Here is a 13,780-nt window from a genome sequence, read left to right as displayed (position 1 = left end):
TGGTGGTCCCCATGACTGGTGTTATCCTACCGTTTCCCTTGAATATTTTGCTACTGTGTAATATAACAAAATCCTTAGCCACAGCAACGCTTGGCCGGTCTGCTAGTTATATATATAATTTAGTCTGAAGTACGTTGAAACCCAGGCTTCTTGACTTTAGTTTTTAAGTTTCAGAGTATGGTTTTGGCAGTGTTTAAAAACATTTATAGAACGTGAACTTATCATGGGTAAATTGTAAACCTGTCTAAAAATAGCGATCCTCTTGAATATAACTTGAATAAGTCTGGTTTCTTCCCATAGCAAAATTCGATGGGCAAGTTGTCACACCCAATGTCTAATTAATTAATGTGAAAGAACTGCGATACTTTGTATTTATATTAAGGTGTGAATCATAAATATATATATTTAAGTATTTAACTAAGAGTCAAAGTTTGTAATACTTTTATATCGTTTTGCTATAGAGATGGTGGTGTCAATTGGAAAAGAAAACTAGTAAGCTTTTTAAATCGAGAAAGAGTTGAAATTTACAGACAAATGACACAAATGGGTTCTCCTTATCTTTTAATATTGGTTACACATGACACAATATGTATGGAAATAATTAAGGAACTGTATAGATTAACATACGATTTTAATTGTCCGTTGAGTGAACTGACAAAATGTTCTTTACGTCAGTTCCTATACTGTAATAAATAATTGGTCTTTTTGTAAATATTTTAATCTAATACTGTTTAATATTGTGTTGTTTTTTTTTCTATGTGTATGTATTGTTGTGTAGAGCAGTGTTGGCCTAGTGGCTTCAGCGGGCGACTCTCATCCCTGAGGTCGCAGGTTCCATCCCCGGCTGTGCACCAATGGTATTTATTTCTATGTGCGTATTTAACATTCGCTCGAACGGTGAAGGAAAATATCGTGAGGAAATCGACATGTCTTAGACCCAAAAAGTCGACCGCGTGTGTCAGGCACAGGAGGCTGATCACCTACTTGCCTATTAGATTTAAAACTGATAATGAAACAGATTCAGGAATCTGAGGCCCAGACCTAAAGAGGTTGTAGCGCCACTGATTTATTTATTTATTTTTATGTATTTTTTTGTATTTGCCATAAATGTAAATAGTTGCCGTAAATAAACGTATTATATAATTACTTAATAAAGCTAAAGCATGCAAATACAGGAGTCTAGGCTCAGAATATGATTTTGTCCCATTCGGTGTCGAGACCCTTGGTCCGTGGGGTCCTAGTGCTTTAAGGCTTTTTAAAGAAATATCAAAAAGGTTAGTCGACATCACAGGTGACCGAAGATCTGGCAGTTACGTCGGACAAAGAATTAGTCTAGCAATTCAAAGGGGGAATGCTGCCAGTATCTTCGGAACCTTGCCTCAAGGGACTCCTTTTAATAATATATTTTAGTTATTATATGTTAAGGTTAGTTATTTATTTATTAATAATTATTATTGTTATAATATTATGATTTTATGTAAATTTACTGAAATATATATTACTTAATATACATCTAAAATGATAATATGAAGGTAAGGTATAACAGCTTAATTACCCAACCATGATTATGGCTACGACATCCCAAATAATAGCGTAGCACTATTTATATAATTCAACTAGCTGATCCGGCAAACGTCGTTTCGCCATGTATATCATTTATAATAAAAAAATAGGGGTTGAAAGTTAGGGGTTGTATGTATTTTTTAATGCTGTATCATAAAAAATAGAAATTAAAAATGTTGTCTAAAAAATAAAAATAAAAATTTAGGGGTGGACTACCCTTAACATCTGGCGGGCTGATTTGTGAATCTAAACCATTCCCAGATCCCCTTGAAAACACACAAAAAATTTCATCAAAATTGGTCCAGTCGTTTAGGAGGAGTTCAGTCACATACACACGCACACAAGAAATATATATATTAAGATAAAGCTTTTATAAACAAAGCTCCAGTGTAAAGCCAGTATACTTTTAAAAGTAATTTCTCAATTCTTTATTTCATAATCTCAAAGAAAACTTACACAGAAGATAAGACACGTAGAAGCCGTGATATTTTCCTTTTCAATTTTCTCCATTTTCGAGTTGCAGTTGTGTCGCCGGTGCGCAATTCGTCTGGGTAGTATCGAGTACAGAAGTGGTTTTAAGAAATAATAATTATTGTTAATTTTAAATAACCGCTCATAGTAATAGTGTTTCATGAAGCAAAAGTATTTAATAATGTAGTAGGGTATTTAAATTTTCAGAATTGGTTTCGGTCGATAACCACCTTCTGTGTCTGCTACTGTCTTGCGGTTCTGTAACTCACTTTTCAAACTCACACAGCGTATTTCTCAAATCAGTCGTGAAACAGTCATTTTATAATAACAGTCAGTTATTAAAAATAGAAATTCCCCTTATATTGCTATAATGTTGTTTTAAATTAATTAAGCAAGGCAAATTAGTGCAGTGTGTGACTTTTCCAAGTTGTTGTGTTAATGGGATAATCAAATTTTCAACATAATAACAAGCGTTCTGGTGCAGTGGCCGTTTTAAAACATCAACAATACGTTAAATGGATAAATACGCAAGTGAATCATAACATTAACATTACTTTGCATCTGATAGTTTTTTTGATTAATTATAATAATCATATGCATAGATTCAGTGAAATAGTGTCGAGTTTTTGTTCAACCTGGTGACGCGTTGTGCGTTTGTACTCCGCTATTGGACTGGAATATATACTATTATTTCGGCTAAAAACTCGACTGCTCGCTCGGCTCAGTGTTACAGAGCGCTGCATAAATATCGTAGTATAGTTTCTGACGTGGTTCCAATCCAGGCATCCCACTTGTTTTTTTATTTTTTTTATTTTATTAAAAGTTGCTATGGCGCCTTCAAATTGTTGTGCTAGCTGTCATATTGAGCTACCAAAAAAGGATTTTTTATGCTGTCATATCTGCAAGTTAAAATACGACCTAGAATGTGCTAATGTCTCCCGCAAGCGCTTTGTTGAGATGGTCGCAAGACAAAAGGCGTCATTTAGATGTCCCGAATGCTCTAGGAAACCGGCTAATGTTAGCAATGCAAGGACGTCATTGCTGACTTGTGAAAATTTTGATGGAAGCCCACATAGTAGGAGCTCACAAGAAGCAAGTCCGGAGAGTGAACCTCCGTGCTCTAAAGTAACGCAGCGAATAAAACATGGACCCCCTTCACAACTTCCAGAACTAGAACCATATGTCACTGAAGATAAATTGCGAGATATCTTACAACAGGAGTTATCTTCAGTCCTCACTGTGACAATAAAGCGATTAGTGACATCGGAACTTAATAATCTCACTGAAAGGGTTGCTGGGTTCCAGGACACAATCTGCTTCCTGAGTCAACAATTTGAGGATATAAAGTCTTCTCTTGAGGAGAAGGACATCGCAATAGTGAATCTAAAAAAAGATAATGAGAGGTTAAAGTATAATGTGGCTGACCTAACGAACCGGCTAACTTCTGTTGAACTACATGCCCGGGAGAATAATATATTGATTAATGGGATCCCTGAGAATAGGTCAGAAAATTTATTTGAAACTGTCCTTCGTATAGCCAAGACTGTGGACTGTCCCCTCACTCAAGTTGATATTCAGCACGTAACAAGGGTTGCTAAAATAACTAATAGCAGTGACAGGCCTCGGTCCGTGGTAGCCAAGTTATGTAGCCCGCGTACACGTGACTTTGTTCTGGCTGCTGTGAGCAAATTTAATAGGAAGAATCCACAAGATAAATTGAACTCTCATCATCTTGGTATCGGAGGAACTAAGAAACCTATTTATATATCTGAACATCTAACATCAGTTAACAATGCTCTTTACGCGGCCACACGCTTGAAAGCAAAAGAGAAGCAGTATAAATTTGTATGGGTTCGCAACGGACGCGTTTTTACAAGAAAGAACGAAAACTGCCAAGCCTTGCTTATTAAGAATAACGAAACCTTAAATCTTTTAACATAGTATAGTACCTATATTAGATTATAAGCTTTTTGTTGTATCTTTAGCCTAGTAACGCACTGATTTTTTTTTTATGATGCTTGAAATTTATTATCAAAACGTACAAGGGTTGAGAACTAAAACGGCAAGCTTTCTCAAGTATTTGTCAACTTCTAATTATAAGATCATCGCTCTTACTGAAACTTGGCTGAAATCTGGTATTTCTAACATGGAATTATTTGACAATAGATACACTGTTTATCGTAGAGATCGTTCAAGTTCTACCAATACCAAATCGGATGGTGGAGGTGTCATATTGGGAGTCTCCAAAGAAATTTCTTCTTTCAGAGTTGAGGCATGGGAATCGGATGTGGAGGACTTATGGGTCACCTTACAAATAAATATTAATAAAATAATAAAGAAACTTTCGATATGTGTAGTATACCTGCCTCCCCCTGTAAAGATTGGGACTTTGACACATTTTTTAGACAGCGTTGACAGAGCTTTAAACTTAAGCGATGACGTCATTATTCTAGGTGACTTCAATCTAGGGTTCATTAATTGGAGATCGCTAAATAATGAAGTTTTTATGACACCTTATAATTATAACAATACACTTGGCTTTGCCTTTATTGATTTTATGTCTATGAATAGCCTAAAGCAATTTAATATTATAGGTAATAGCGATGATCGTTTCTTAGATTTAGTATTAAGTAATATGTCTAGTATTAATGTATCAGCCCCCTCCGACTCGTGAAGTAAAATATACGCGAATCATCCTAGTTTATTGTTAAGTATTGAATATTCTAAAATATCTTTTTTGCGAACGAGAGGTAACACTAAACTAAATTTTTATAAAGCTGACTATGTGTCTATAATAGGGGATCTGAAAACCATTGATTGGAATGATAGCCTACGCGCTCATGATGATGTTAATGATATGGTATCTGAGTTCTACAAAATTCTTAACACCACTATAAGCAAATTTGTTCCTAAAACGACCATCAAGAAATCTAAGTATCCGGTGTGGTTCAGTTCTTCCTTAATAAAATTACTTGCTGAAAAAGAAAAAACACGTAAGAGGTATCGAATATACAAGAATCCTCGAGACGAAATAGAGTATCGCATTATTAGAAAACGTTGTCACAAACTTTATGATGATTGCTACACTAAATATAAGCGAAATATTGAGGCAAGTATTCCTAATAATCCTAAATGTTTTTGGAGTTTTATTAAAAATAGGAAAGGTGGTCACTCATCGCTTCCCTCTTGCATGAAAATGGACAATGTTACAGCCCAGTCATCACCTGATATTGCTAATCTTTTTGCATATCAATTTTCATCTGTATATACATGTGATGAATCACTTTTTGGCAGTTCCACTCCAGACGAAATTGGCAATGTTGATGGCCTAATGTCTCTTAGCTTCAGAGAAGATGTAATATCTAAGAAAATAAAAGGTCTTGATGCTAACAAAGGACCTGGACCAGACTCGATTCCTCCTATCTTTGTAAAACGATGCAGATTTGTGTTATCTTTGCCCCTAACTATTATTTATAATAGATCTCTTAAAGATGGTGTTTTTCCTGAAGTATGGAAAAGGTCTCGTGTTGTACCTGTGTATAAAAAGGGAGATATCACCGACGTAAAAAATTACCGTCCTATTTGTATTTTAAAAATGTGCCAACAAATTTCTGTAAATTTTTTTTTTATTTTATTGTGTGCTTTTACTATCGTATATGTTTTAATTGTAATTTTTATTTCTATTTAATTTTTTTTTTGTGAAACTTATGCTTACATTAATTGTCACACATTTTAGATGCGAGATTTTTTGTAAAATAATTAGTAATTTTAGTACTGTGTGTGATGTTATAAGCTTAAACTAAATAAATAAAATAAAAATTTTATGATTTGGCATTCTGATAAGGAGGGAGCTTGTAGTTTATTATTGACTGCTTTACGACTGATTTGACGCTGTGAAAACCGCTGTGTGAGTTCGAAAAGTGAGTTACAGAATGGCAAGGCTGATGCCTGCCATCTAGAGAAAATATTAATTATAAGGACTTAATTACATAACCACTTTGGCGGTATTAATTAAAATGTTTTTAAATAAAGAATTTAAAAACAAAAGAGCAACATGAAGGTAGAAAACTTTAGAATACTTAAATGACACAATATCTACGAAATAATTTTGCATACGCGTTTTAATAGTTATGTAACATATATTAACAAACAACAAACCTCAACCTCAACAAACCTCAAGCGCTTAAATGTATCTTTATCACTCTTTTGTCACTTTATATATACACACGATATTTATAAGTCAAATAAGGCCGATACTTAGCGAAGATCATAAGCGAAAATAAATGAATAAACGTTTTTCATTTGACCTATGTACATGACTGTACTTGTGAAATGCAGTAGGAACAATACACCCGCTCTTGGCTTTAAATCCTTAGATAAAGTGCCATCACAATATAACGCCTTCTTGCACACCTACTTAAATTAATCACTAGCAACCCGCCCGGTTCGCATCGTAAAATGTATTGATTTAGCAAAAGCTCACTTGAGACTTGTGTTCACTTAGTTTCGGTATATATGTTACCGTAAAATTGTAAACACCGTAAGATTGTAATCTATCTCGCGAGATTGTAAACTGCCGAAAGATTGTGAACCTCAACGAACTGCTTACAATTTAACGTATTATTATTCGGTAAATTGTAATCTATCGAAGTGAAACCGTCAAATTGTGAAACGGATCGCACCTCGCGCACTGATTGGTTGAACGGAATTTGCCCCGCGCCCCCATATTTGTTTGTTAATTCGTTTGTTGTCGAATGTAACTTGATTGTTTTGATGAATGTAAATTGATGTCGTGTTGAAAGTAACTCACAGCTTTAGAGTTAGTTATATGAAATTGTTGGGAAGTAAAATTAATCTATGATTGACCAAAGAAGTTTGAATGATAACTAAGTTAGTGTTGGAAATGAAATGAAAGAAAATTTCAAAAACAATCTACCGAATAATAATACGTTAAATTGTAAGCAGTACGTTGAAGTTCACAATCTTTCGACAGTTCACAATCTCGCGAGATAGATAATACAATCTAACGGTGTTTACAATTTTACGTTAACATATACAAATGAAAGTCGATGATATGCGCTACAGTTTTTATTTCACACAAAATCAGGCCGACAGGTTGATATCTAAGTAGATAAGTACGTCATTCTAAGAGCTAGACGTAGGCAAGTTTAGAAGATAGAATATTACATCGGTGATACGTTATATAGGTCATAGCAATGGTCGTCCATAAAGTTTTATAAATAATCTTTCAGATTAGATACCTCTCTTCATCCACTTTCATGACACTTACCATGCATGCTCGTCGTTTATGGGTACTGTTAACTTGTCTTATCTGGATTTGGTCCACAAGGACTTTACCATAATTAAATATACAATAACAAAAGTGGATTTTAGTTCATTTGATAGTATTTGAATGTTTTTTTCAACGTTTAATGAGTAATCATTAAGAATGTGATAATATAATTTTATATTCTCTATTGTTTATCAGAAAGTCGCAGCAAATTTTAAACCACGATAATTAGGACGTTTCAGTTGATGAAATTATTTTTTATTAAAAATAATAGATGCAGTCAAAAGGTTTTATATAAAAATACTAGTGGCACATTCTTTTAGGTCTGCGCCTCATATCTGTTCCGTATTCATTTATTTTTCTTAATAGACAAGTGGTTGTTCTTCCTGTGCCTGACTCACTCCGTTGACTTGTTGGGTCAAAAGACATGCCGGTTTCCTAACCTTGTTTTCCTTTACAAGCGAGTGTTAAATGCGCACATACAAAGTCGATTGGTGCACAGCCGGGGATCGAACCTACGACCCCAGAGACCAAGACCAAAACTTCTCGAGTAGTGTTTAATATGGTTAAATATTTAATCAGTAGATTCATAAAACGGCCAATATAGCGTGGCTCTAGTGTAATGTGAACTCATAACATAGTTGCGGGGGAATGTAAACTTTGGACGAGGTAGAACTACTTGTTAGTCTTAGCAGTTCCAGTCTTAATTTAACATACATATGAAACTTGCAAAGTATGGGTAACGTTGGATTTCATACGTAACCTTATGGTAGGGGAGCCCACGATGCTAAATGGGGATTTACTCGAGCGTCGTAGAGACCTATTGGGGTGCAAAGCTTAGATAATAAGAAGAAAAAAATGTTACATGATATATACCTTTTCATCGGTGGGGGAAGCGGCTATAGATTGTTAAATATGTAAAAAAAAACTGTTGCATGGACATCCTCAGACAGATATTGATAGCATCAATGCCCTACGTATTTTTAATAATGTACGTATGTTAATCTGATCGTTTGCATGATGCGGGTGGTTGTATTTAAGGGTTGAAAATGAAAAAAAAATAAAAATTATCGAGCTCGTCAGATTTTCTAAGGGAGTGTTAAGTGCACCAAAAAAAAGCTCTCATTCACTAATCTGACGATTTCGATGGGACGCAAACCTTCCCGCCGCCGCAACCAATGAAAATGGCCGTGCCATTTTCATAATTTGTAAAAAAAAATCGCAATTTTGAAATACTCAAGCGCGTCAGATTAACATATATGTGGTTCATCTTTATGTTCTAAACGTACTGTCTCATAATCTGACGATTATCTAGAGGGATTCACCTGATCTGACAAAAAAAAATTAGAAAAACGGTTCACCTAAAGGGCCATCCCTGCAACTTCCCACTAATTCCATTCCTGGGCGCTTAAAATTGATATTTTGAGCTCGCTGAGTTCAAAGAAATAACATTTCTATGCATTTGAGCTCTCCCAGCTCGAAAGTCTGATAGAAGTTTCATAAAACACTATTTTTGGAATTTTCAAACCGCAATAACTTTTGAATGGATCAAGCAATTTTCACGCGGTTGGCGGCATTCGACGCAGTTTTATCATCATCATAAGTAATTATATCAGGTAAGTAATCAGATCAATTTTAATTGATCGAACCACAAATTTCGGAGCAATCCCGAAATAACACTTTTTCGGGTTTCTTTCGTTCACGATATCTCTCGAACTAATCAACTTTTGACCTGCTTGGTGGCGATCGACGTGGTTTTTTCAAGCTCAAAGGCGGATTTGTTTTTGAAGTTGATCGATAAAGAAACCACTTTAAAAAAAATATTTCTTATTTTTTTAAGATTTTTCAAAATTTCTCAAAATCTATCGGTCCGAATCGGTTCAAATTCACAGGAAATGTAATTTTGAGGGAAATATTTAGAACGCCGTTTAGTAGATTCCGATCGGTTTAAGGAAATGTAGGCATCACGCAGCTGCATGCATTTAAATTTATCGACGAATTTTTGTTATTTCGGCTTGCGGAAATCGTCAGATTATATATTTTTCATTATTCTTGAATTATTTCCTTCAAAATAAAAAAAAAATTAGCTACGTTCGAGAATGTCGAGATGACGTTTTTTTTTTACAACTTTGTTGCCCTCCCCTTTTTTTCCGTCACTCTCAAATTGTCAGATTAGTGGAATATACACTTTTTAGGATGTAATTAACTCACCCTACCTTAATCTGACGCGCTCGGGAATTTCTGATGGTCAATTTTTTTTTTTACTAATCTGATCCTGTCTCCTTCACGGGCGGCCTTATATATGGGCCTCATATTTTGTGGAGGTACTTAACCGGGTACAAGGTATCCCCCTATATATTAATCTGCCGCGCTTTAGTAAATCCCGAAATCCCCTCTTGGGCTCCCCTACCATTATAGACGTTTGTGTAATTCAGTTATTTGAATAGATAAATATGGCTTATATAACTTGTGTTCAAAAATAAGGGTAAATTTTGTTCAGTTACAGTACACTGGAAAGTCGAAAATAATATTAACAATAAAGCGTAATTCAATCTACGCCCCGCATCGTAACGTTTTACGAAAGGACCCCCCCCCCAAAATTCGTTACGTAATACTTGAACGCTCCCTTTTTCGGACTTGTAGTTTGGCGAAATAAGCGTTAAATATTGTAAACACTCAATATCATGTCAATTACGCTGAAAATTTTGATTATTAGTTTCAACTATCCCAGAAAACCGAATTGGACCACCATTCTATGTACTATTGGTGGCAGTCGTCTGTGTTCTCGTATAAATATTAAAGGTTCATTCAAGGTCGTACACAAAATGAAATAATATATATTAAATATGTAAGTGAATTAAATAAATATATGATAGGTAAACATGAAGGCGTCTTAGCTATGAATCACCGGTACAACAAAAGCTGATCTCTGCTTTGCACCTGCAGCCAAAATAAATTTTACTTGCACACAATGCTTCTTTTTGAGGGAAGTTGTTCCAACCGGTTGCGCTGTACCTTTGAAAGCCGTTGCCATATTAGCAATGGGAATGCTTATCATATTTTGCAAGGCTGCATGTTTCATTTCGGACACCCAAGAATGCTTGTCGATGTTATACATATACGTGGATGACAAATAAAAGAAGACCGCGATTACAGTGAAAACGATTTAATGAGGTAGACGGTCCTAGATGTCATATGTGCACATGACGTCTACGATCATCCGCCATGTTCTCACTTAACTTTTGACAGTTTACGTCACTTGACATTGGCATATTCGTTTAGAAATTGTTTTATTGTGTTATTAATCGATACAGAATTAGTAAAGTTGCAGCGCATATTTCTTTATATAACATTTCAAATAGATAATAAATACGCAATAATATAAAACAAAACACTAAAGTAATTAAACATGGCGACTTAAAACACACTTTATTAGGATATAGTTGCAAAACCTTTATACCTCTCTAAATGTAAACACCCTTTAACCCTTTTAAAGAGTCTATCAATAATTCAACGCTCGGTTATCCGTATTGAAGTAATTCTAAAACGGGTTTAATATTAACGATTCAGCGGGTGTAAGTTACATTTCAATTGGGTGTAAATGAGGTAAGAAACTAAGCAATTCTGTGTAGTTACATATTGACCTTATGTAAATGTAATTTGTTACAATTGTCCCAAATAATAAAGCTTTTAATACAAAGCAGTGTAGTGTACTCCGAGTGGCTAGGCGCGCGTCTGCCATCAATACTCCCTTATACGGTAAAGGAAATCATGCCGAGTACCTGAATTACCATCTCATTATAAATCGCGGCGTGAGATTAAACAAGGTAATGTTAAATTTAAAATGTATAAGTAACATAGGACACTTCAGTGTCTAAGATGATTAACTCTGACTAAGTTTAATGTATACTTAGTAACATTAAGTCATAAGAAAATAGGGTGAATGCAATCAATTCTAGATCTATTTAATTTAAAAGTTTTACCTAGAAAAGTTCTAGTGCAGCTGCAAAGGAGCTTAAAGCACCTGCATCTTAATCAGTCCCATAGATTTCTATATTCAAGAGTACCCACAGAGATATAAAGTTAATGACTTGGTAGTATGTGTATGTAATTACGAGAAGTGTTTCCACATTTAAGAGACACATTAAACTAATAGTTATTAGTTAAGGAGAAGGTTCGCCATTTGTGAATTAGAACACTTTCAGATATGTAGTGTTCTCACCATGACATCTTTTTAAAATTATTGGATAAAATTTACATATAAACTGAAGGTATAGAAAACATCAAAAAACCACCAAGGGGTTTAACCTCGGTGCCTGAAGGGCTATACATATTTCTTTAAATTAAACTAAAGTGAATCTGATTGACCTGATTGATGTTATGGTAGCAGAATCCTAATGCTAAACTAGCGACTCGAAAATGGTGGTGACACTTGAATCTTGAAATTGAATTGAATTGAATCCCTTTTATAGATGAAAACAGTTTTATGAAAGTCTGATGCGTAGATAAAACGAACTAACCGTCAAATTGAGAAAGTGACTTTAGTTTTTATACATATATAGATAAAGGTCATTGGTAGACATGTTAGTACTACTTTATAGCTTTAATAAAGAAGAAGATTGGTCTATACTTTTTACTTTGCTACAGGTAATTTATATGATTGTTGAATAAGTTGAATCTTGATTATAAAAGCATAAAATGTTATATTATATATACATTTCTATAAAAGTAAAAATTATGTAACTATAAAAACGGCATTTAAATAAAAGTTTAACAGCACATGCGAGTTTATTATATAACATTTTTTTTGAGAGATTGAATACAAAAAAAACTGTAAATCAACCGGGAGAGCTAAAAACTTTTAGAACTGGGACTATTTCTGTATTTGTTTCGTGATTATGTATTTTCCTTAATAGGCAAGCCTTCTGTGCTTTACAGTCACCGTCTAGTTTTCTGGTCTGAGGCATGCCGGTTTCCTCACGAAATATTCCTTTACCATACGAGCGAGTGCTAAGTGCGCAGCCGTGATTCAAACGCACGGCATCAGTGAGGCGCAAGCCCAAGCCACCAGGCCATCACTGCTCTTTAAAAAATATTTATGTAAAATAATATATTTTATGCATCTGCCAACCCTATTTACGTTTGCATTAAATAAGTTATAATCTGCGCTCTCTAAACCAAACTATAAAACACAACTACATTATATTGTTCACATAAGAAAATTTGCAATCAAAACAATTTATTACACTAGGCAATAGAATATAGACGGTATTCGCCTTAAGCTGTAGAACAAAATTAATTACTTAGAAGAAATGTTGCCTCATGTGGGTTTAACACGGGAAAGTTACCTTTATTTTTTATTCAGAACAGACTGATCTTTCTGTGAGAGTTTACTTGGACATTAATCTAAGCTGAAAGATACTTTGCTTTTTTCCTTAAGTATTATTATATCACATGAAATTTGTTTGACATAATTTAACCATATTTAAACATGTTGTAATCGAACGCATTTGTCATCTTAGGTTTTTTTTAATGACAGGAAACGGGCAAGAGGCACGCCTGATGTTAAGTGATACCGCCCATGGACACTTACCTTGCCAGAAGGCTCGCAAGTGGCTAATTGGTTCGCTCTTTTTTTGATGGACCCTGAGTCGAATTGGTTTGGAAATAGTGGGTGACTGGTTCCACATAATGGTTCACAAAAACGCTCAGTTGTGGAACGAATGACATCGTGGTGACACGGGTGGTATTTTAAATTCTGCCTTGACGTCCGATAGTGAAAGGCAGAGGTGAGAATAGTAGGTACTCAATTTGGGGCCGAATTTGCAAGCGGTGGCTCGGAGTGAAGTAGGCTACCGCCTGCTTCACTCGCCTAGCTGAGCACGCCAATTTTATTTTAAGGTAATTTAAAAGTTTAGCGAATATATAAAACCTTACGATGGTTAATATGACGACATTATTCACTTTTGTAATTTTTTTAAAAGTATCATTTATATAAAAAAATAAACACTTTATTTACGTCACAAAACAAGAGATAAATTATAAATCATGTCAGGCGGTCTTATTGCTAAAAGCTGTTTATCCAGACAGCACAGAACTTAATAAACTTACTGAATATAATAATAGAAGCACGGGGTATTAAAGTCAGGTAATAAAAAAAGTTTTATGTTGTTAGCTGTTTCTTTGTATTTATTCTGTGAGATCTGCAAGGATCTGCTTACGTATACCTCAAGAATGTATCATACATAGCATACTTTAAATTGATGCATTTTCCTTATTTAAATAGTTAAACAATGGAAAGTAAATTTAAAGTTATAATAAACAATTATTATTGTTAAGTGTGAAGTCACATAAGTACTCAGTAGAATGTTTCTGTGCATATATAGTTTTTTTCTTTAACCTGAAATATGTGTGTAACTGTAACTCAAAATCATTGTGGATTCAAATGTTGACTTT

Source organism: Pieris napi, chromosome 12, assembly GCF_905475465.1.
Source record: "Pieris napi chromosome 12, ilPieNapi1.2, whole genome shotgun sequence".
Classification (NCBI taxonomy): Eukaryota; Metazoa; Arthropoda; class Insecta; order Lepidoptera; family Pieridae; genus Pieris; species Pieris napi.
The sequence above is the reverse complement of the archived record's forward strand: the minus strand, read 5'-3'. Positions refer to the sequence as shown.